The sequence below is a fragment of the Vipera berus genome (assembly GCF_964194415.1).
Source record: "Vipera berus genome assembly, chromosome: 2".
In the NCBI taxonomy this organism is placed as follows: domain Eukaryota; kingdom Metazoa; phylum Chordata; class Lepidosauria; order Squamata; family Viperidae; genus Vipera; species Vipera berus.
In genome coordinates, this window is record NC_138203.1 from 259,894,963 (window position 1) to 259,919,369 (window position 24,407).

The following is a 24,407-nucleotide window of genomic DNA, read 5'->3' on the forward strand; positions in this document are numbered from 1 at the left end:
TGTAGGCCTGATTATTTTGGTTAGCTTCTCAGCCACTTCTTTGATTTTTGCTCCAGGGAGACAACATACCTCCCTGGATTGTATGTCCGGTCTGCAGATGGACGATTCTGTTCCTTTGAGGATAGAATCTCCTATTACCAACACTCACCTTCTTTTTGGGGGGGCTGCAATCTGGGGTGTTTTTCTATTTATCTCAGATATGTTTGTTGATGTGACTTTTTTAGGGATATTTGAAGTGACTTTTTAAAGGGATTTTTTTGAAGTTGTTTCTTAGCTAGGTGTCTGCATGTTTTCTTTGAGGGGGAGATTGTGGGTCTGTGTGTTTCCATCTAAAGGGAGAAATCAATTGCTCAGTTTTAATGGGGCTGCTTCTGGTTGGGTTGGATTGGGCAGAAGGGGTTTGTTAGTTGTATGCTGCTTGGATTGGTTTGGGTATAGCTTTCTTTTGTAGATTGGGGTTTGGCTAGAGTTGCATCTAAGTGCCTTACTTTCTCCTCTAATAGTTCACATAGTTTACATCTAATGCATGTATAATTTGGGTGTTCTTTTGCATAAGCACATACATGGAACATGTATTGCCTACCACAATAGTATCAGTCACCTGTTCCATGAGTTTATTGTTTGAAAATCCCTCTTTTTATTTGGTGGATGTGCTTTGCTGTTAGCCTTGTTTCTTTCTTCTCTGTTCTTAGTAATTGTGCCTGGTTTTTTACTATCCTTTTATTTTCCTGTTTATGCTCATTTTTCTATATTGTTATTTATTTAGCCTACTTACTATTGTGTTAGTCTTATTTATCCTTTTCTTCCCTCTATTTTTTTTAAAAAATGAGCTCCAATTCCTTTTTTGTTCTTTACTGGGGGGTCTTCCCTCCCTTCCTATTGGAATCTCAGACTTAATTGTTGCCTTCATTTCTGTTTCTTGCTGCTCCGGCCTCTTGTTGATTCCTCTCTGCCAGCTCCCTTCTGTCCTTTGGTGCTTGTCTCTGCTTTGGTCAGGCCTCTGTGCAGCTTTCCAGTTGGCTCAGCTGCTCTGTCTGATCTGCTCCTCTCAGCTGGCCTCTCAGCTTCAGATATCGGAGAACTCTCTGGCTCGAAGTCTCTCTTTTGCTGCTCCTGCTGTGTTTCTCCCTCTCCCGCCTCAGATTTTTGCCTCAGATTTTGCTGCCTCGAATTCCTCACAGCCGAGCTGTAGGCCTTTTGTCCGCATTCATTTCATTTAAACACTGTGTACTTGCTAGCTGCAATGCTGGCCTGCAGATTATTTTAGTGGGTGTGTGTGTTTGTTTGTTTTTTTATGAGAGTGCTAGAATCTGTTGCAATTTTATGGCATTCCAAGATTTCACCCCTATATTCATGCAGTGGTGGGATTCAGCCAGTTCACACCAGTTCAGTAGAACCGGTAGCTAATTTTTTGGTTGCCCAGGCCCAGAGCGGATTTCCGTAAGCGGCATCCACACAAAGAACCAGTTGTTCACATATTTGAATCCCACCACTGCATTCATGTCATACCAAGTGGCAGCAACTTAGGCTGAGCTTGAAAAACTTAAGGCAGATTGTGCTTGGTCAGGTAGATAAGAGTCCTCTAGAAAATACTATGATTGTAAGCTACATTACCGACAGATGACAAGAGACTTTTTATCAATTATGTACGGTATTTATTTGGATGCCCACATCAGAGACCATCATCAGTATCCTCTCTTATAGTCCTCGGATCAGAAATTGGGAATCACTGAAAAAATTCAGTGTCAGGTATTTTCTTCATTCGAGTTTTGAAAACAGATTCCAAGAGCAATTAGTGTTCTCTCCTCTATCTCCTACCTTAAAGAATTAATTTAATTGGCTTTTAAAAGAGTTCCTTTCTGTTGCCTTCTCAACACCTGGCATTTAAGGTATGCACTGTAAATGGCAACGAGGAAAGAGTATATTTACAAGTTTCTCTGCCTCTACAAATTATTTATATGATTTGTTAGAAAAATGTGAAAATCTCTGAGCCATAAATGATCAGTAACACCTATTGGATTAGCACTGAACAAACACATCTGGTATCTGAAAAATACACAGTACATTATGCATTTGCAAATGTAGTGATTGCACTATTGAGACAACATAGCCATGCGATCTTTTATTTCTTCCCCTCCTTCTGTTTACTGTTCATACCTTTTACCTGTGCTGAGCTAGTGTTATACCAGTTCAATTTTGCTGGATTGAGGCCAAACAAACTGCAGTGCCCTATTTAGCACTCTTAGTATTATTAATGAATGTTGTTGAGATTGGATTTTCCAAACATTTGCTGGCTGACTGAATCAGTAAATTATGACTCCTTGGTGCTATATTTGAACATTATTCAGGAAAATGGAGGTTGGCTTTTTAGAAGATTAGCAGGAAATGTTTTCTTGCAAAAGTGCTTAAATTTATAGAACGGATAGGTTGCTAATTTCTTCTTCTCTGCAAAATGATGGAGAGGAAGAACTGAAAACTATCAAATGCCTGTGGGAGTTCATTTTCATCTACAGAAAAGGAAGTTCTTATGTATCGTGAGCTCTCAGAATATGCTTTGGTATAATTCATATATGAATGCCATAATGGGAATACCCAAACAATCTATCACAACCATCTTCTCAAGAGAAGGGACATGATCTTTGCAACTAAACTGGGCGTGTACTTTATTTGCTAGCGTTCACCCCACAAAATATCTCGTTTTAAAAACCCTCCACAAAAAGAATGCATTTATGAATCTATGGGCAAGAAAATATGTGAATTAGGAAAAGCAGTATTTACATTTATTTATTTATTTATTTATTTATTTATTTATTTATTTATTCATTCAAGAAAGTTCAGTTGCCTTTTGAAAAGCACCTTTGGGACAGCCATGACCTGGATGACTGAGAATCTCTATAGACATATTGCCTTTATTATTTTTATAGCTAATTCAAGGTAGCAAGCATATCTAATACCCCTTCATCCTCTAATATATTTTCCCCACAACAACAACTCTGTGTGGTGATTTGAGCTGAGAGAATGACTGGCCCAAAGTCATCCAGCATATGCTAGAGAAAAGTGCATGAAAGGTGATAGATTTTATATGGTACTCTACTTGGTCAAGTTAATCACATAGTTTAGAACAGGGATCTTCAAACGTGGCCCTTTTATGACTTGTGGAATTCAACTCCCAGAATTCCTCAGCCAGCGTGTCTGGCTGAGGAATTTTGGGAGTTGAAGTCCACAAGTCATAAAAGGGCCAAGTTTGAAGACCCCTGATTTAGAACAATTCAAACATGCCCATTTTTCTTGTAAAAGCAGAGACATTACCCTGCCAACAATATGCATATAGTCAAGGCCATGGTTTTCCCAGTTGCAATGTATGGCTGTGAAAGTTGGACCTCTATGGGGTTTGCCTACCCAGAGGATATCTGGTCCACCCCCAGGAATCAGAGTCGCAACCCGTCGTGAGAGGGCGGGGGGCGGCCTGTCTCTGGGGGCACCCAACTGAGTGGCAGTGAAGTTGGGTGGGGACCCAGATATCTGTCTCCATGTTCGATCCTGCCATGGACAATTAATGGGATGCCTATCCTGGACTTCCTAGACTCATGCGACAATACACTAGCATGGACTTGTACGCCCTCAGGGGTGCCCCCCTCTCCTGGGTGCGACCCGCCTCCTTAAACACTCTTAACCTCGATGACGGGCCCGAGTTTTGGGACCCTGAGAGATGGCTGGGCAGGGGCAGGGGCCGTCAACACAAATTTAATAGAAGGCCTCTGATTACTTTTTTATCAAAATTTTTTATGGGGTTAGGGAGAGGGGTGGGAGATAGGGGTTGTTTGGCTACGGGGGGTGGCCAATCAACCATGGCTCAGGCCAGACTTGGGTCCGACCGCTCGGGGGGAGAACGGGGTGTGGTTGTCTCCGGGGCTCATGAGCGGGTCGTGGGATTACCGATTCCCACGACGGGGAATGGCAGCAGGTGGATAGACAGAGGGCCGTATCGTTACCGGGAGGGCCGTTTCCGCTATTTGCAAGCGGTGAGGCGCTCCGACCCTCTGCCTCTTCCCCGAGGCTCCGGGAGCGAGGATGTGCAGCCTCCTGAGCTCCGGCTGGTGTACCTGAATGCCAGGTCCGTGGTTAACAAAGCTCCCCTCGTTAGGGATTTAGTTGAGGGTGAGCATGCGGACCTGGCTTGCATCACGGAGACTTGGTTGGGCCCAGAGGGTGGGGTCCCTTTGGTTGACCTCTGCCCACCAGGCTTCCGGGTGCTACATCGGCCACGAGCTCATGGTAGGGGTGGGGGTGTGGCGGTGACTATTAGGGAGACCTTATGTCCGCGGGAGACCACCGTTCCTCAGATAGTCGGGTGTGAGTCTCTCTTTGTGAGATTTGGTTCTGGGGCGCAGTTGGGCTTGCTGCTGGTGTACATTTCGCCTAGTCGCGCAGCGGCAGCCCTGCCCGAGCTGCTCGATATCCTCTCGGGGTTGGTGGTTGAGTTTCCCAAACTTATAGTTTTGGGAGACTTCAATCTACCATCCCTGGGAGGTTCATCTGAGCTAGCTCGGGAGTTCATGGCTTCCATGACGGCCATGGACCTGACGCAAGTAATTTCTGAACCAACTCATGAGGGAGGCCACACCTTTGACCTGATTTTTTTATCTGGACGGTGGTTGGATGATCTTGGTGGGGGCTCTCCATTTATTATGCCCCTGTCATGGACCGATCATCACCTCCTGCGGATGGTCTTCCGTTTTGCCACCCCCCGCCGTGGGGGTACGGAGCCAATCAGATGGTACCGCCCCAGACGCTTAATGGATTCTGATAGATTCCAAGCAGCGCTGGGGTCCCCACCTGCCTCCATCGCTCACAACTCGGCAGATGCCTTAGTGGAAGCCTGGGAAAGGGCAGCCACTGAGGCACTCGACCGGGTTGTACCCTTGCGGCCCCTGACCCGGTGCAGATCCCAGCGAGCTCCATGGTTTTCCACGGAGCTCCGGGAGATGAAGCGTCGGAAACGGGGCCTAGAGAGCTGCTGGAGGTCTAGCCGTTCTGAATCCGACCGGTTGCGGTTAAGAACCCATATTAGGTCTTATCTCGCAGCGATGAGGGTGGCGAGGTGTAATTACTTCTCCACCCTCATCGCGTCTGCAGATAATCGCCCGGCCGCCCTGTTTAGGGTGACTCGCTCCCTTCTTAATCAGGAGGTGAGGGAGGATCCCTTGCAGGGTCGTGCCGAGGAATTTAGTCAACATCTGTCGGATAAAATCGCTCGGATTCGGACCGGTTTGGACTCCAGCTGGGCAGAGTCTGGCGATCAGGACACGGGCGGTCTTGTCAATGTTATCTGGGAGGAGTTTGATTCTGTGACCCCTGATGAAGTGGACAGGATTATGGGGAGGCTGAGCTCCACCACATGTTTATTGGATCCGTGCCCTTCCTGGCTGGTTTATGCAGCTAGGGAGAGGACACGAGGCTGGCTCCAGGCGGTCATATCTGCTTCTTTGAGTGAGGGTTATTTCCCCACCGTCTTGAAGGAGGCGGTGGTGAGACCTCTCCTCAAGAAGCCTGCCTTGGACCCAGCTGTATTGAACAACTTTCGTCCAGTCTCCAACCTTCGCTTTCTTGCGAAGGTTGTTGAGAGTGTGGTGGCGCATCAGCTCCCTCTGGTCCTGGAGGAAGCGGATTATCTGGACCCTTACCAATCGGGTTTCAGGCCCGGGTACAGCACGGAGACGGCATTGGTCGCTCTGGTGAATGATCTCTGGAGGGCTCGGGATAGGGGATATTCCTCTGTCCTAGTCCTATTAGACCTCTCGGCGGCTTTCGATACCATCGACCATGGTATCTTGCTGCGGCGTCTCAGGGGATTGGGAGTGGGAGGCACGGTTCTTCAGTGGTTCTCCTCCTATCTCCTGGGACGCTCGCAGTCGGTGTTGGCAGGGGGGCAGAGATCGGCCCCTAGGTCTCTCGTTTGTGGAGTTCCTCAGGGGTCGGTTCTCTCGCCTCTCCTGTTCAACATCTACATGAAACCGCTGGGTGAGATCATTCGTGGTTTTGGAGTTGGGTATCATCAATATGCTGATGATACCCAACTTTTCATTTCGACCCCAAACCACCCCAGTGATGCCCTCGCTGTGATGTCCCATTGCCTGGAGGCGGTTCGGGTCTGGATGGGGAGGAACAGACTTCAACTCAACCCTGACAAGACTGAGTGGCTGTACATTCCGGCATCCCGGGACATTCAAAATGTTCCATCCCTTTCTATGGGGGGTGAGCTTTTACCCCCCGTGGACAGGGCTCGCAACTTGGGAGTCCTCCTAGATTCACGACTTACCCTAGAAGACCATATAGTAGCCGTGACTAGGGGGGCCTTCGCCCAGGTTCACCTGGTGCGCCAGTTGCGGCCCTATCTGGACCGGGATGCCTTGTGTACGGTCACTCATGCGCTCGTGACCTCTCGCCTAGACTATTGTAATGCTCTCTACATGGGGCTTCCCTTGAAGACCACTCCTGGGACGCTCGCAGTCGGTGTTGGCAGGGGGGCAGAGATCGGCCCCTAGGTCTCTCGTTTGTGGAGTTCCTCAGGGGTCGGTTCTCTCGCCTCTCCTGTTCAACATCTACATGAAACCGCTGGGTGAGATCATTCATGGTTTTGGAGTTGGGTATCATCAATATGCTGATGATACCCAACTTTTCATTTCGACCCCAAACCACCCCAGTGATGCCCTCGCTGTGATGTCCCATTGCCTGGAGGCGGTTCGGGTCTGGATGGGGAGGAACAGACTTCAACTCAACCCTGACAAGACTGAGTGGCTGTACATTCCGGCATCCCGGGACATTCAAAGTGTTCCATCCCTTTCTATGGGGGGTGAGCTTTTACCCCCCGTGGACAGGGCTCGCAACTTGGGAGTCCTCCTAGATTCACGACTTACCCTAGAAGACCATATAGTAGCCGTGACTAGGGGGGCCTTCGCCCAGGTTCACCTGGTGCACCAGTTGCGGCCCTATCTGGACCGGGATGCCTTGTGTACGGTCACTCATGCGCTCGTGACCTCTCGCCTAGACTATTGTAATGCTCTCTACATGGGGCTTCCCTTGAAGACCACTCGGAGGATCCAACTGGTACAGAATGCGGCCGCGAGAGTTGTCCTGGGATTTTCCCGGTACTCCCATGTTATACCTTTGCTCTGCGAGCTGCATTGGTTACCAGTTGTCTTCCGGGTGAGGTTCAAGGTCTTGGTTATGATCTTTAAGTCCTTACATGGCATGGGTCCGGGATACCTCGAGGACCACCTGCTGCCGGCGTCAACTCCCCTCCGCCCTGTGCGTGCCCACAGAGAGGGCATCCTCAGGGTGCCTCCAGTCAGGGAATGTCGACTGGTGGCCCCCAGGGGGAGGGCCTTCTCTGTGGGTGCCCCGGCACTTTGGAACCAACTGCCGGTTGAGCTCCGGATGGCATCGGACCTCCGATCCTTCCGTCGCGGGTTGAAGACCCACTTGTTTGAGTTAGCTGGTCTGGCCTGAAGGGGAATTTGGGTTTTTAATTGGTTTTATTATTTCATTATTGTTATATTTTAATTGGGCATAGTTTAATTTTCTTTTAATTTTTGTATACCTATTTATATATGCCCTGTGAACCGCCCTGAGTCCCTAGGGAGAAGGGTGGTATAGAAATCCAATAAAACTAAACTAAACTAACTAAACTAATAAGAAAGGCTGAGTGCCAAAGAATTGAGGCCTTTGAACTATGGTGCTGGAGAAGACTCCTGCAAGTCCCTTGGACTGCAAGGCGATCAAACCGGTCAGTCCTAGAGGAGATCAACCCTGACTGCTCTTTAGAAGGCCAGATCCTGAAGTTGAAACTCAAATACTTTGGCTACCTAATGAGAAGGAAGGACTCACTGGAGAAGAGCCTAATGCTAGGAAAGATTGAGGGCAAGAGAAGAAGGGGACAACAGAGAATGAGGTGGCTGGATGGAGTCACTGAAGCAGTAGGCATGAGCTTAAATGGACTCCAGAAGACAGTAGAGGACAGGAAGGCCTGGAGGAACTTTGTCCATGGGGTCATGATGGGTCGGATATGACTTTGCAACTAAGAACAACAATAAATTTATTTAAAATGTGTCAAGGCCACCAAATCCCAATGATTCTGATTTATTTAACAGATAAAAACAGTAGATAATCAAAATAAAACCTTAAAAGATGGCATTATCCAAAGGGGAACCACTGCAAACTCCTTCACCAAACCTCAGAAATAAAAAAATAGATAGAAGCACACAGATCCATGTATAATTCTGGGGGAAAGGAGCATATTTTTAATGTTCTTTCAAAAGCAGTAAGATGGGGGCTCCATAAATCTCCAGAGAGAGAGATGCTATTCCAGAGGTCAGGTGCTGCTATAAAGAAGACCTATCTCCTGGATCCCGCTTCTTTGCATTATTTAATTAACATGAACAAGAAAAATTCAACTCTGCCAGATTTTACAGGACAGGAAAAAGTACCTCACCCTAACTTAAAATGGATTTAGATTGACTCATGCATCGCTGGTCTAGGCTTCTTAATCCTGAAAATAATCTGATTAGAAAACATATTTTTGGCTTCTTAATCCAATTCTCAGAGCTGTGTAAATGTGAGTCTCCATGTGTATATGTTCTTATTCACCAAGTGATGTGTTTTTCAGCTGCTATCAAGCAGTTCCAAAAGAAGAAAATGATCAAATGATAAGGTACTTGTTGAACACTGCATTCAATTAATTTTAAAATAAAATGCTTTGATTAGATTCATATTTTTGTAAACAACAGATCTCCAAAATTCTGAAAGGTAAATGTTGAGATGGTAAATGAAAGAGGCAGAACTCAGTTCTCCCAAATTCTTGGATGAGGTCAATCAGAAAATTGAATTATGAACACCTAGAATATCAAGTACAGAGGGACCAAAATTGAATACTCTTAATATTCTTGCATAGAAAAGCTCAAAAAATAATAATAATGAAAGATTGGAAGATTTAGAGAAACCTGGTCCACAGAATCACCAAGAGTCAGACACAACTGAATGGATATAATCATCATCATCATCATCATCATCATCATCATCATCATCATTAATCTGTGCAATACTGTAGAAAGCTGATCCCTTGTTTTAGGGAAGACACAACACAGTTCAATTTTGCTATGTGCAAAATGTATAACTCTTGTTGGCTGCTGGTTGGGGGAAAAAGCTTCATTTATTGTGTATCAGAAGATTGATCATATCCTTAAGTATTCATTTCCTTGTTTATGAGTGAAGTGAGTTTGCAAAATATGTGATATATGAGCATGTTCCTGTTGCTTGGCAACCATGGGCAATATCTAAAAAATGAGCCAATCAACTTGTAAAGCACGGTTCTGATTGTACTATGTGTATCTCCTATAAAAGTTGCAAGTTTTAACATCCCAGAACTTGTAATACAGTGCTTGAATCTTTGTTAAAATGGGTTAGCTATTGTCTCTGACATCTTTCAGTATGCATTTTCACCATAACTGTGCAGTATGCATTTTCACCATAACTGTTTCTCAGATCAAGATTTATTTTTATTTTTTATTTTAATTCCATTTATATCCCGCCCTTCTCCGAAGACTCAGGGCAGCTTACAAGCTTAGCAGTAGCCTTCATTCTAATCAAGGAGAGAAACAACCTAGAACTAAGGAGATATTTCCTAACAGTGAGAAAAATTAACCAGTGGAACAGCTTATCTTCAAAAGCTGTGGATGCTCCATCGCTGGAGGCTTTTAAGAAGAGATTGGACAATGGTTTATCAGAAATAGCATAGGTCTCTTGCGAGAGCAGGGGGTTAGACTAGAAGACCTCCAAGGTCCCTTCCAACTCTGCTATTCTGTTATTCTGGCAACTTATTTTTGCCCAAAATACTCTAAAATAGTTCATTTGACTCTCCTAAATGGGCCAGACGTTTTGGCCTTGCTTCTTGAATGTTGAAAATGAATGCTGTGAAAGGCTATATTTCCTGTTTGTATTGATTTTGGTCTCCAGACAGAAAACAGGACTTTGGACTTTCTTCTTTCTATTGACTATTGCTTTCAAATTCATCTATTTGTAAAGCGTGAGCACAAGTTAATTGAATACTTCATGATTTTCAAAAATATATGCATGCAAAATAGTGGGCATAGGCCATCTTTTCCATAAAGCATTTATCTGCAGTTTTAAAGATTTTTCTTCTAAAGAATGTCAAACATGTTAATATGATTGATTCCCAGTAATCAATATGTGCAGCTAAGATCAAGAATAGTATATAGACACTGTCTTGCTAAAACGTGGTTCTGCAACAGCTCTTTTTGTATTGAATGTGTAGGTCCATTCCAAGAACGCCACAGTGATTAAAACTATTCTTTGATCACTTAATTACCTGGGCTTTCCATCAAAATCAAAAACTCCTCATGATAGCCTTCTTAGTATTTCAATCAGTATGAGAAAGTCTGAGCCTGCGATAAGTTAATCACACCATGACTTAGTTGTCCGAACCCATCCCTTTTCCGAAGAACAAATGAGCTTTCCTCCTTCTTGTTTATGGCTGCAATATATTTGTAAACATTTTCCTTAAGTTGGTTGAAAGCATGTTTGTTCTGCCTCATTTATTCGCAGATAACTTGCTGTGTCTTGAATCTCTGGCTTTTTTTTTGCTTTGTTTCTAATGATTCCTTTGAAATATTATTTTAATGAACCTATGAAACACATCATTGTATTCTTTATTTTGTGGCTGGACCGTTAATGATAGTCATCCATTAACTAAATGGTTTTGTAAGCAACACAAACGTAATAAATAAAGTTAGTCAGTTCGTTTATACTACTTTTCTGCTGATGGGCATACCACATGCCAGGGAGGTAATGTTTCATGACCAAAATCGCTCCCTTTGTAGGCGAAGTGGTAATCTTTGTATTTAGATCTGTCAGAGAACTCCAGAGAGCAAGGCATATTACTATTTGTGTGAACTTAAAAAGCCCTTTAATCTTACTATAGTAGATTTAATAATAGACTGACCTTATCTTCTATCGATAGAAGATAATATTTGCAGCTCAGGGTTGGACTGTGTAGTCCTTTGGTGTCCTCTGAGCTTGGTTGCTTTCTTGCAGACATTTCATTACCAAACTAGGTAACATAATCAGTGCTAGACTAGGAGGACCTCACAGCTATCTTCTGTAATTGATATTGATATTAGCTGTCAGAACCCTGTCTTTCTTATGATTATTAATGCTCCTTCCTATGCTTATTTTCTCTTTTGGGTTCCACTATTCTAAAGTGGGGAGGGGAGAGCTATGAGAATGCTATGGTGTATTTCCTTTACTTTGATCTGTACTCCGTCCTCTTTGAAGTAAGGTTTTCGGGGTGAGAATTGAATATGCCTCTGGCCATCTGCCTTATCTCTAGGTGGAGAGGAGAAGCAGTGGAGGCCCAGCAGCCTTGAGAGCAGCGCTTTACCATTTCATTCCCACAACAATTTAATACCTATGGATTGGCCTATTTGAACCAACCAGATAGACAGTTTGGGTGGGGTTTTCATTACTTCTTTTAAACTATAGTTTCACGGGGGAAATTCTCAGATCCTGCCTTCTATTCCTGCTGTCAATACCTTCCAATAAAAGTTCCTGTTGGAATGATGCTGTTTCAAGAATTCTGCTTTCTTGGGAGGTTTAATTGAGGCAGGTCCTTACATTTCCTATACTTGCATTTAGCTATAAATGCCATGTAGGATTTGAAGGCAGGTTATGAAGATCCTGGACATCACCTATTTCTGATGGAACTGGGTTCCATGTTTTCAGCTAAAGATATGTTTCATTTTTCCAAAAAGATTATATTAGCTAGAATTCTCTAGTAGAGTGCCTCCTAACTAATTAAATAATAAAGTCACAGTACTGGAAGGAGATTGGTGGACCACCTAGCAGAACTTTCTTCTTAATGCAATCAGTTTAGAACTGGTGTCCAGAATTAAAACTTAGCCTGTTCCAACTTCTTTTATTACTCTCATGCCTTTTCTCTGATGGAAAATTTTCTCCAGCCTTCATATTTATCTGAACAATGCCTTTTTTAATACTTAAAAACTAAAAACATATATTTTGGTGCATAATAAAGATATTGCATTTTTATTTTGATCAGGTAACTAAATCTGTAAAACGTCTGGAAAGGAAAAAAAGAAAGAATAAAAGAATAGAAGGAAACTAATTTTGGTGTAGATACCTATATATCTTTAGATATTTTGGGTATATAAATAAAAGATGTTACAAAGTTATTAATATATTGACTATATTATCATGGGACTGTATATGATAAAAAACATACCAAATATTAGGATTAAGAATAATGAAAGAAAACAAATAATAAAGAACTGAAAAATTGGACACAGATTTGTGTCACATTTTCAGAAAGTTTATTCACTGCATAATCCTGTTTAGAACAGAACCTAAGAGTGGTTGTTAAAAACCAATATTTAATTCTCTTCCCCATAGGGAAGAGCTCAGCAAACCTATTAGTGAGGAAATATGAAGAGATAATAAAGCAACTGAGTCATAATAAATCTCCAGGAAATGATGCTAATATTTTTATAATATTTTAATAGGAATTAATTATTGAAAATAGTCTAGAATGGTTCTCCTTTTAAAAGGAGAACGTTAATCTGCTAACTGTTGTAGGCTCAGTCCACAACACAAGATCAAGACCCTAAAACCTAAATGAGCAATTCACTATCAAGGAGAATTGGAAATATAATCCCATAAAACAAACTCCTCGACCAAACAGAATTTATAAAATCTTAGCAGATAGCAGATTCTATGAAGGAGGCATTCAGTTACAGACATTTGTTTGTATGTTTGTTTGTTCTTATACATTAAATTTATATGCCAGCCATCCACTGCTCAGACCAACTCCAGGTGGTTTACGAATTGATAAAAAGATAAATATGAAAACAGTTGAGATTGGCAATAGCAATAGCACTTAGACTTAAATACCACTTCACAATGCTTCACAGCCCTCTCTTAAGCAGTTTATAGAGTCAGCCTATTGCCCCCCCCAACAATCTGGATCCTCATTTTACTGACCTCGGAAGGATGGAAGGCTGAGTCAACCTTGAGCTGGTGAGAATCAAACTGTGAAACTGCAGGCAGCTGGCAGTCACTAGAAGTAGCCTGCAGTATTGCATTCTGACCACTGATCTTATATTATTTATATATTTATTAAATTTGTATATGTTTAATATATTGAATATAAATTTGTTATTGTCATAAACACATGTAACATATACATTAGTACTATATGCATAATACGGCACTGTCAAAATTCTAAAACCTTCATATTTCTTGATGCGTACTGAAGATTTGACATGTGTGCTAGTCGTTTCCAACTCTAGGGGCCTGTGCTCATCTCTGTTTCAAAGCCAAAGAGCCAGTGCTTGTCCGAGGACGTCTTCCGTGGTCATGTGGCCAGCATGACTAGACACCAAAGGCGCACGGAACGCTGTTACCTTCCCACCATAGTGGTCCCTATTTTTCTACTTGCATTTTTATGTGCTTTCAAACTGCTAGGTTGGCAGAAGCTGGGACAAATAGCAGGCACTCACTCTGCTATGTGGCACTCGGGATTCAAACTGCCGATCTTCTGATCGACAAGCTCAGCGTCCTAACCCACTGAGCCACCACGTCCCTTTTATGAATATTGTGGAAAAAAGCAATTATCTATTGGGTCATTTAGCAAATACCATAATGTTAATTAAAGCTAATATAATTAGTTATAAAAAATAAGAAAAATGGGGTTTAGTATATCCTCCATCTTTTTCTGTAATCCGTGCATTCTTAGTTTAATAACATATCATTAGTTTATTAAACAAGATCCTGAATTAAGTAATTTCATAAAAGGGGGATAATTTATTAAGGTACTAATATAGAAAATGAGTCCAGAAATATCAGGAAAAAGTTACATTTTTAACAATTTCAGTTTCCCTCAGGGGACCTAAATGGATCAGTTCCTTATCAATATTTTGCCCTAGCATTATTCCATAGTTCATAATTGTCATCAGGTCAGAATAGGTGAAATTATTAGAAAGACAGCAGATAAAAATTTATTGCTACCACATATAAGTATGGATTAATTTTTTAGTCGATGTTGCAAATAATTTTTGATCCTGCTAAATAAAGGTTGTTCAGAACGATCTGGTTAGCCTTACATTTGTGTCCATTGACTTTTCCAACAGAAATATGAAATAAATCTGCATGCTGATGTATAATAAAAGGTTAAATCAAGAGACATAATAGCAGAGTTAATGAACTCCCTGTCATTCCTTAAATAGTGGGCCAGAGTATATTGGTTTACAAGGCGATTTCTATTTTAGAAATTGTGGCTTGCAGAGAATACCATGAACATACTTGTGATAAAACTGGGATTTGGTTATACTTGTAGCTTATAGCCAAAATGTTTCAAAACCCACTGTTAATGTTAGTATATGACTAGAGAATTCTGGGAGCTGACGTCTACACATGATAAAGTTACCACGGTTGATCTAAGCCATTGCTTCCCAAACCTAGTTAAATTACCCCAAATTGGATAAAAGTGGTTTTTCTTATGAACCCATTACTCATCCCAACAGGGGCATTTAAATGAGGACTTTCTGATGAACGGTTTTGGGGTTAGGGTAAAGATTTGGGAAAGCTTGATGTATCATTTTATTAATTAATTAATTAATAAGACTTTGATAAGACTATTGAACTATGGTTGTAGGACATGATGTTCATATCTTCATATGGCATAGTTGCAAAGCACCATTGGAACCCAGAAGATCCAGTGATGATCATCAGCCTAATTCAGGGGTGTGAAACTGTCGGCCCGCGGGCTGGACATGTCATGCGGAAGCCACGCCCACCCCATTGCTGGCAACGGCAAAACTGTCCCGATACCTTGTGTGATGTCATGTGACATCACGAGTTTGACATGTCTGATGGCTTTTTTTTAATTCCATTTATATCCCACCCTTCTCCAAAGACTCAGGGCGGCTTACAAGCTTAGCAGTAGCCTTCGTTCTATGTATATGCCTGCTTATTAGGCCTAGCATATAAATTTAATAACTAATTAAGTAATTAATAATCTCCTGGAATCCAGTGATGCTTTGCAACTATGCCAAAGTTTATTTCTTCCTAAGGAAATAAAGAAATGAAAGGAGAGTGGAGGGCAAGGGAGAGGAGAGAGGGGAGAGGAGAGGAGAGGAGAGGAGAGGAGAGGAGAGGAGAGGAGAGGAGAGGAGAGGAGAGGAGAGGAGAGGAGAGGAGAGGAGAGGAGAGGAAGAATTTTTCAGCTGTCAGTTGTTTCCAAAACTTCCTTCCTCATCCCCAGGCACTCAGCCTGTCTGACTGCAACATCTATCTGGCCAGTAACATCAGACCACATCTTCCCAGTGGGGTGAAGCCTCCATGCCTATGCATTTTCATTTACTTCCGTTCACCTCCCAACTGAGCTCTGGCTATTTCCATTTTATTTCACCTTGTATTTTATCATCTTAAACAATGTTCTTTGCTTCTGCCTCAGGATTGCTGGAGAATTTCTCACCTAGTTCTAACATATTCACACTGTACCATTGTGGGAAACCGCACTCCTTTCCCTTTTCCCATTTAAAATCTATTTATCGTATACGTAAGCAATCTTTTAGGATAAAATTTTTATGGAGACAAACTTCAGCTTCTGCATTTTCAGCGTCCAATAACCTAAATGTAAAGCAAAGAAGAGTCATGGAAGCAATATGAAATCAGTAAAACATGTAGAATGCAATTATTGCAAACATATCAGGTATAAATACAGGTAGTCCTTGACTGATGACCGCAACTGAACTCAAATTTTTTGTTGCTAAGCGAGACGTTTGTTAAGCGAGTTTTGTCCCATTTTAAGACTTTTCTTGCCACAGTTGTTACTAACACAATTGTTAAGAGAATCTGCTTGACAGAAGGTTGCAACAGGTGATTGCATGACCCTGGGACAGTGCAACCATCATAAAAATGAGTCATTTGCTAAGCATCTGAATTTTTATCATATGACCTCAAAGGTCATAAGTATGAATAATAGCCATGTCACTTTTTTCAGTGCCAATGCAACTTTAAATGGTCACTAAAGTTGTAAGTCAAGGACTACTTGTACTTACTGGTGTGCTTGTTGTCTCTGGATCAAAAAAAGTTAAAAAAAGTTAAAAAAAATGAAGAGCCCTGACACTTGGCCAGACACCATTTCCACAACTCTTGAGATGCTGCCCTAAGAAAGCAGGCAGGCACACAGGCTGATAATCTAGTCTTAATAATGAGTAGATCCTTAATATAAATGATGAGCCAAGTCGCCTTGTGGTTGATATGCTTTATACAAGAGCATCCCATCCTCTCCCTTCTTATAAATTAAATTGGATACAGATTTTCAAAGCTTCAGTAACTTTCAAATGTAAGGATAATTGGAGACTAAGAGGAGGAGGAACTTAAGTGATGAGAAAGCTTTTATTTACCCAGTGCCCTTGTATATGGGCACATTGGAAAGGGGGAGAATTTGATTTGATTCATTAAATGGCTTCTCTGCAAATCTGCAGAAATAAATATCTGACAACGTGTTTGCTAATGAGGCATATCCTACAACAATTTAGAACTGAATGCCCTTCTCATTTTGTTTCTATGTATTCTTTATTGGTTAATATTTCCTATGTGTACACTGTATCTTGAGTAAAAGGTCAGGCTTATTATAATATTTGTGCATAAGTACAGTTATAATGGGATGTCCATACTTGATTACTTATTGCATATCCCCCGCCTGGCATAAAATTGCATTCAAATTCCTAAATTTTGCTTATTGTCGCAACTGCCTTTCAAATCAGAAATCTGCCAAACCCTTTCCCAGACACTCTTAATAAATTGAATCTCTTGTAGGTGCTTTCTCCTAGGACAGGGGTAGGCAACCTCGGCTCTTTTATGACTCATGAGCCGAGGTTACCTATCCCTGTCCTAGGATAAGAGAACAAGAACAGCTTTTTCCCCAGTTATTAAGCAGAGATGCAATATTGTCAAACATGAGAAACAGTTCACATAGCTGTTCTCTAAACAAACCACATTCATATTTTAACATTTAGAAGGGGGACTCATCAAGTTTGCAGATGACACTAAGCTGGCAGGAGTAGCCAACACCCCAGAAGACAAGCTCAGGATCCAAAAAGATCTTGACAGACTTGAGCAATAGTCCCTATCCAACAACATGAAATTTAACGTGGACAAAAGCAAGCCTTTACACCTGGGCAGGAAAAACCAAAGTTACAAGCACAGATTAAGTGAAATGTGGCTCAAAAACAGTAAATGTGAGAGGGACCTTGGAGTCCTAGTGGACGATCACTCAAACATGAGCCAGCAGTGTGCGTCAGCAGCCAAAAAAGCTAATACAGTCCTTGGTTGTATCAGAGGCATAGAATCAAAATCATAGGAAGTATTAGGACTGCTTTATAAAGCCTTAATAAGACTACACCTGGAATACTGCATCCAGTTTTGGTCACCATATTAAAAAAAGATGTTGATAGTTTGGAAAAAAATCAACTAAGATGATCAAAGGCCTGGAGAGTAAAACATATGAAGAACAGCTGCAGGACTTGGGTTTGGCTAGTCTAAAGAAAAGAAGGACTGGGGGGACATGGTAGCAGAATTCTAGTATTTAAGGGGCTGCCACAAACAGGAGGGGGTCAATTTATTTTCCAAAACACCAGAAGGCAAGACCAGAAACAATGGATGGAAACTAATCAAGGAGAGAAGAACCTGGAATTAAGGAGAAATTTCCAAACAGCGAGGACAATTAACCAGTGGAACAGCTTGCCTTCAGATGTTGTGGGTGCTTCATCATTTAAGAAGAGACTGGACAGTCACTTGTCTGAAATGGTACAGGGTCTCCTGCTTGAGCAGTGGGCTGGACTAGAACACCGCCAAGGTCCCTTCCAGCTCTATTCTGATTCTGATTCATTTCCCCAGTTATAGCACCTAAAGCTTCAGCCTTCCTGTTTTTCAACATTCTCCCAGAATTTCTTTCTTTCTTTCTTTCTTTCTTTCTTTCTTTCTTTCTTTCTTTCTTTCTTTCTTTCTTTCTTTCTTTCTTTCTTTCTTTCTTTCTTTCTTTCTTTCTTTCTTTCTTTCTTTCTTTCTTTCTCTTTCTTTCTTTCTTTCTTTCTTTCTTTCTTTCTTTCTTTCTTTCTTTCTTTTTGACACTGATATTTATAGTGTTGTTTTTTCACATATGAGGTTTATAGGTTATGTTTTCTATTTATATATATATATAGGTTTTATTATTATTTTTGAAAATTACAATCTTTAAAGCTTAGTAAACAACAGGTTGTCTGGGTTCACATATTTAACATTAACGTCTTCAATATAAATCTATTCAGTACTGCACAATCCAGTATTTTTTTCCTTAATCTTCCTTTCTTCCCCATATTTTTCCCCTTTCCCCCCTCATTAAGGAATTACAGTTCTTAATGCTGTTGATATATATAAAATTAGGTATAAGCATCTTCATCATATTTTACTAATATTATGGATGTAACAATAATATCAATTCGTACAGTCAATATCCTGTTTTTTGTGCTCTTACTAAATTTTGATTTCCCATCAATATTTAAAGTATCTTTGTCAGTTATGATTTTTTCAATATTAATTACATTTATATTGGGTCAATATAAAAGGGGAAAAAATGACATTGCCATAGGTGTATACTATAGGCCGCCCAACCAAACAGAGGAAATAGATGAACTTTTTGCTAGTCAGCTAACTAAGGTATGTAGGAAGCACCTCACAATAGTAATGGGGGACTTTAATTACCCTGATATTAACTGGGAGACAAATTCTGCACCAAGTGGAAGATCTAACAGATTCCTGACAAACCTAGCAGACAACTTTCTCTCCCAAAAAATAGAGAAGGGAACTAGGGGATTAGCCATATTGGATTTAATTCTCACTAACAGAGATGAAATGATAGAAAGTGTCAAAGCCACAGGAACCTTGGGGGGAAGTGATCATGCAATATTGGAATTCAACATTATGGAAGCACAAGCAATAGAATACAGCCAAACTAGAGTCTTGGACTTTAAAAGAGCTAATTTCAATAAACTTAGAGAGACCTTGGGAAGAATTCCATGGATGAGAATCCTAAAGGGGAAAACAACTCAAGAAGCTTGGGAAATTTTGAAAAGTGAGATAATAAAGGCCCAGTCTAGCAAAATACCAACAAAGAAAAAAAATAACAGCTTTCAAAGGAAACCAGCATGGCTGCATAAAGAACTCTCTGATAAACTGAAAGATAAAAGGGACAAGTATAGGAAGTGGAAAGAGGGGCACATAACTAAGTCAGAATATCAGCAAACAGCCCGTGCCTGCAAAGATGAAGTGAGGGAAGCTAAGGCTCAAAATGAACTAAGGCTTGCGACCAAAGTCAAAAATAACAAAAAAAAGCTTCTTTCAACATATAAGAAACAAGAAAAAAGTGAAGGAAATGATTGGTCCATTAGTGGGGGAAAGTGGCAAGAAGGTGACAAGCAACAGGGAGAAAGCAGAACTATTTAATTCGTTTTTTGCATCTGTCTTTACACAAAGGGAAAAAACAGTCCAACCTACCAAAACCAGTGCCATAAAAAACAGAATAGAAACGCAAGTTAAGATAGGCAAGAAAATGGTAAGCGAGCACCTGTCCAGCCTAGACGAGTTCAAATCACCAGGACCAGATGGATTACACCCCAAGGTTCTCAAGGAACTGGCAGATGTGATCTCAGAACCACTGAACTATGTTTTTCAAAGATCCTGGAGCACTGGGGAACTACCAGAGGACTGGAAGAGAGCTGATGTAGTTCCCATCTTCAAAAAAGGGAAAAAAAACAGATCCAGGAAACTACAGACCTATCAGCCTGACCATAATAATAATAATAATAATAATAATAATAATAATAATAATAATAATAATAATAATAATAATAATAATAATAATAATAATAATAATAATGTTGGAAGGGACCTTGGAGGTCATCTAGTCCAACCCCCTGCTCAGGCAGGAAACCTTATACCATTTCAGGCAAATGGCTGTCCAGTCTCTTCTTAAAAACCTCCAGTGTTGGAGCATTCACCACCTCTGGAGGCAGGTTGTTCCACTGGTTAATTGTTCTAACTGTCAGGAAGTTTCTCCTTAGTTCTAGGTTGCTTCTCTCCTTGACTAGTTTCCATCCGTTGCTTCTTGTCCTGCTTTCATGTGCTTTGGAGAATACCTGGGAAGATTCTGGAAAAGATAATCAAACAACAAATCAGCCAACACCTTGATGCGAATAAAGTTATCACTAAAAGCCAACATGGGTTTGTCAAAAACAGATCGTGCCAGACAAACCTTATTGCATTCTTTGACCAAGTGACAAAACTAGTGGACCAGAGGAATGCTGTAGATTTAATTTACTTGGATTTCAGTAAGACATTTGATAAAGTAGATCACAACCTACTACTTGATAAGATAGAAAAATGTGGGTTAGATAGCATTACCACCAGATGGATTCGTAGCTGGCTGACAGGCCGTACTCAGCGTGTGGTCCTCAATGGAACTGCATCTACATGGAAGGAAGTGTGTAGTGGGGTGCCCCAGGGCTCTGTTCTGGGCCCAGTGCTCTTCAACATCTTCATCAACGATTTGGATGAGGGGATAGATGGGGAACTCATCAAATTTGCAGATGACACCAAGCTGGCAGGAATAGCCAATACTCCAGAAGATAGGCTTAAGATACAGGAGGATCTGGACAGACTCGAACACTGGGCACTATCTAACAAAATGAAATTCAATTGTGAAAAAAGTAAGGTTCTGCATTTAGGCAGGAAAAATCAAATGCACAGGTATAGTATAGGTGGTACCTTGCTTGATAGTAGTAACTGTGAGAGGGATCTCGGAGTCCTAGTGGACAATCACTTAAATATGAGCCAGCAGTGTGCTGCAGCTGCCAAAAAAGCCAACACAGTGCTAGTTAAGATCAAGATCACGTGAAGTACTAATACCACTTTACAATGCCTTGGTAAGGCCACACCTGGAATACTGCATCCAGTTTTGGTCAACACGATGTAAAAAAGATGTTGAGACTCTAGAAAGGGTACAGAGAAGAGCAAGCAAGATGATTGGGGGACTGGAGGCTAAAACATATAGGGAACGGTTGCTGGAATTGGGTATGTGTAGTTTAATGAAGAGAAGGGTGAGGGGTGACATGATAGCAGTGTTCCACTATCTCAGGGGCTGCCACAAAGAAGAGGGAGCCAAGCTATTCTCCAAGGCACCTGAAAGCAGGACAAGAAGCAATGGATGGAAATTAGTCAAGGAGAGAAGCAACCTAGAACTAAGGAGAACCTTCCTGACAGTTAGAACAATTAACCAGTGGAACAACCTGCCTCCAGAAGTGGTGAATGGTCCAACACTGGAAGTTTTTAAGAGACTGGACAGCCATTTGTCTGAAATGGTATAGGGTTTCCTGCCTTAGCAGGGGGTTGGACTAGATGACCTCCAAGGTCCCTTCCAACTTTATTGGTCATGTGACCAAAGGCCCACAGAACACCATAACCTTCCAATCAAAGTAGTATCTCTTTAAGAAGAGACTGGGCAACCATTTGTCTGAAATACTAGCAGTGTTCCAATATCTCAGGGGCTTCCACAAAGAAGAGGGAGTCAAGCTATTCTCCAAAGCGCCTGAAGGCAGGACAAGAATCAACGGATGGAAACTGATCAAGGAGAGAAGCAACCTAGAACTAAGGAACAACCTGCCTCCAGACGTTGTGAATGCTCCAACCCTGGAAGATTTTAAGAAGAGACTGGACAGCCATTTGTCTGAAATGGTATAGGGTTTCCTGCCTGAGCAAGGGGTTGGACTAGAAGACCTCCAAGGTCTCTTCAAACTCTATTATTATTATTATTATTATTATTATTATTATTATTATTATTATTATTATTATTATTATTATTATTATTATTATTATTATTATTATTATTATTATTATTATTATGCTAAAAAATTTATTTGCACCAATCCTCCTCTTATTTTTAAATTTCGCATATCAAAAGAAAAAAGATGCTATTTTAATTCTAAATCATATCTTCCGTTATAAAAGTCTAGTTATATCTAAGGGTCATTCGTTATTTTAATCATATTCAAACAAGTATATTAACAGTTAGTGCCCCTACTGATAGATCAAATCCTATGTTTTTTATGTCTAAATCTCGCTTTCTTTGTTTGCCAAGCAACTTTCCAGGCCAGGGCAATTAAATAGCCCAAGAATTTTCTTTCTATTTTTGTCCAAGCTGCTTTGCATGAGAAAGACAATTTAAGTAGAGTATTTTTGGGGCGGGAACTCCACCCATCCACATTCCCTAGACACTTCCCCTGCCCACTCTATGTTCCATTTTCTAGAATCTTCTTCCTTCTCATCAGGTGTATTTTGGAGAAAGGAGTAAAAGGTCTTTTGTATTTTCATTGTTATAGGCAGGTCTTGGAGTATTTTACTTGTGTATGGCCTTCCTCCAATCTCCTCCATCACAAGGTCTATTTTTTCTGCTTCGTCTTCTGATTTCTAGTTTATTTGTTCATACTTTGTAGTCGTTGTCTTTTCAGTTGTAGCTTTTCAGTTGTAGCTTCAATTTGGAGATTTGGTCCTTTATGTCTTTACATCTTCAGGTTTATTATGTGGGGCCATTGACTACACATGTTTCTTAAAGGTGTTGCTTTTAGGACTCTTTCCCATTTCAAAAATCATGGAAGACCCCAAAAGATGTTTTGTTGTATAGGTTGTATTTATGAGCCAGCAGTGTGCTGCAGCTGCCAAAAAAGCCAATACTAGGCTGCATTAACAGAGGGATAGAAGCAAGATCACGTGAAGTGTTAATACCAATTTACAATGTCTTGGTAAGGCCACACTTGGAATACTGCATTCGGTTTTGGTCACCATAATGTAAAAAAGATGTTGACACTCTAGAAAGAGTCCAGAAAAGAGCAACAAAGATGATCAGGTGACTGGAGGCTAAAACAGATAATGAATGGTTGCTGGAATTGGGTATGTCTAGTTTAATGAAGAGAAGGATGAGAGGTGACATGATAGCAGTGTTCCAATATCTCAGGGGCTGCCACAAAGAAGAGGGAGTCAAGCCATTTTCCAAAGCATCTGAAGGCAGGACAAGAAACAACGGATGGAAACTAATCAAGGAGAGAAGGAACTAAGGAGAAACTTCCTGACAGTTAGAACAATTAACCAGTGGAACAACCTGCCTCCAGAAGTTGTGAATGCTCCAACACTGGAAGTTTTTAAGAAGAGACTGGACAGCCATTTGTCTGAAATGGTATAGGGTTTCCTGTCTGAGCAGGAGGTTGGACTAGAAGACCTCCAAGGTCCCTTCCAACTCTATTATTCTTTTATTCTATAGCAGGGGTGTCAAACTCAATTTCATTGAGGGCCACATCAGCATTGCAGTTGCCCTCAGGGGGCCGGGTGGGTATGGCCTGGGTGGGCGTGGCCTACTGGGTGGGCGTGGCTACAGTGCATATGGCCTACTGGGTGGGCGTGGCCAGCTCTACATCATTCGCATAAAGGGTGCCTATGGGGGCCTGGGCAGGAGTGGGACAGATCTGAGGGTCTCTGGCAGAAGGAGCGTCTCTGGGCCAGGGCCAAGGCAGTGGGGGCCGTTCCCTCACTGTTTCCAGGATGGCTTCGCGGGCCACATGAAACCACTTTGCGGGCCGGATCTGGCCCCCGGGCCTTGTGTTTGACATGTTTGTTCTATAGTGTACTCCTGGACCAGGACATCAAAAATTAATATATAAATCATTAAAAAAGCAGTAGAGATGTGATAAAATCTCCAGGAAAATTGTGCATAGTATCACTAAGTGTTTCATGCAAATGGATATGCACAAGGCACTTATACGGGGGTTGGACTAGAAGACCTCCTCCAACTTTATTATTATTATTATTATTATTATTATTATTATTATTATTATTATTATTATTATTATTGATATTTACCATATTAAAATTAAGGTATTCATAGAATATTTATATATGGAATCATGTAAATATAACAATATTAAATCAGCAGATATTAACAGAAATAAAATGTTTTTTTGTAAAAGAACCCTACCACATACTTTTTAACAAAAAATATAATAAACCCGTTGCTTTACATTTTGCATAACATCTGGCCAATAATTTTGATTTCGCTACCCCCTGAAAGATTCCTAGGGGAACCCCAGGGGTCCTCAGACCATAGTTTAAGAAACACTGGACTAGACTACAAATAATAAATCTGTCTGGCCACTTAATGTATGTGAGATTTTAAAAGTGTGCAAACAATGTTGCATGTAAATGGCTGCCATCATAGCAAATGCCAGTCATGA

General features: G+C 41.2%; 1 protein-coding gene across 1 annotated transcript in view; it reads left to right on the forward strand.

The window, feature by feature from the left end:
- Positions 1-24,407, forward strand: part of FHIT (fragile histidine triad diadenosine triphosphatase) — a 1,015,625-nt gene that overhangs the window by 310,107 nt on the left and 681,111 nt on the right. The window lies entirely within an intron of this gene.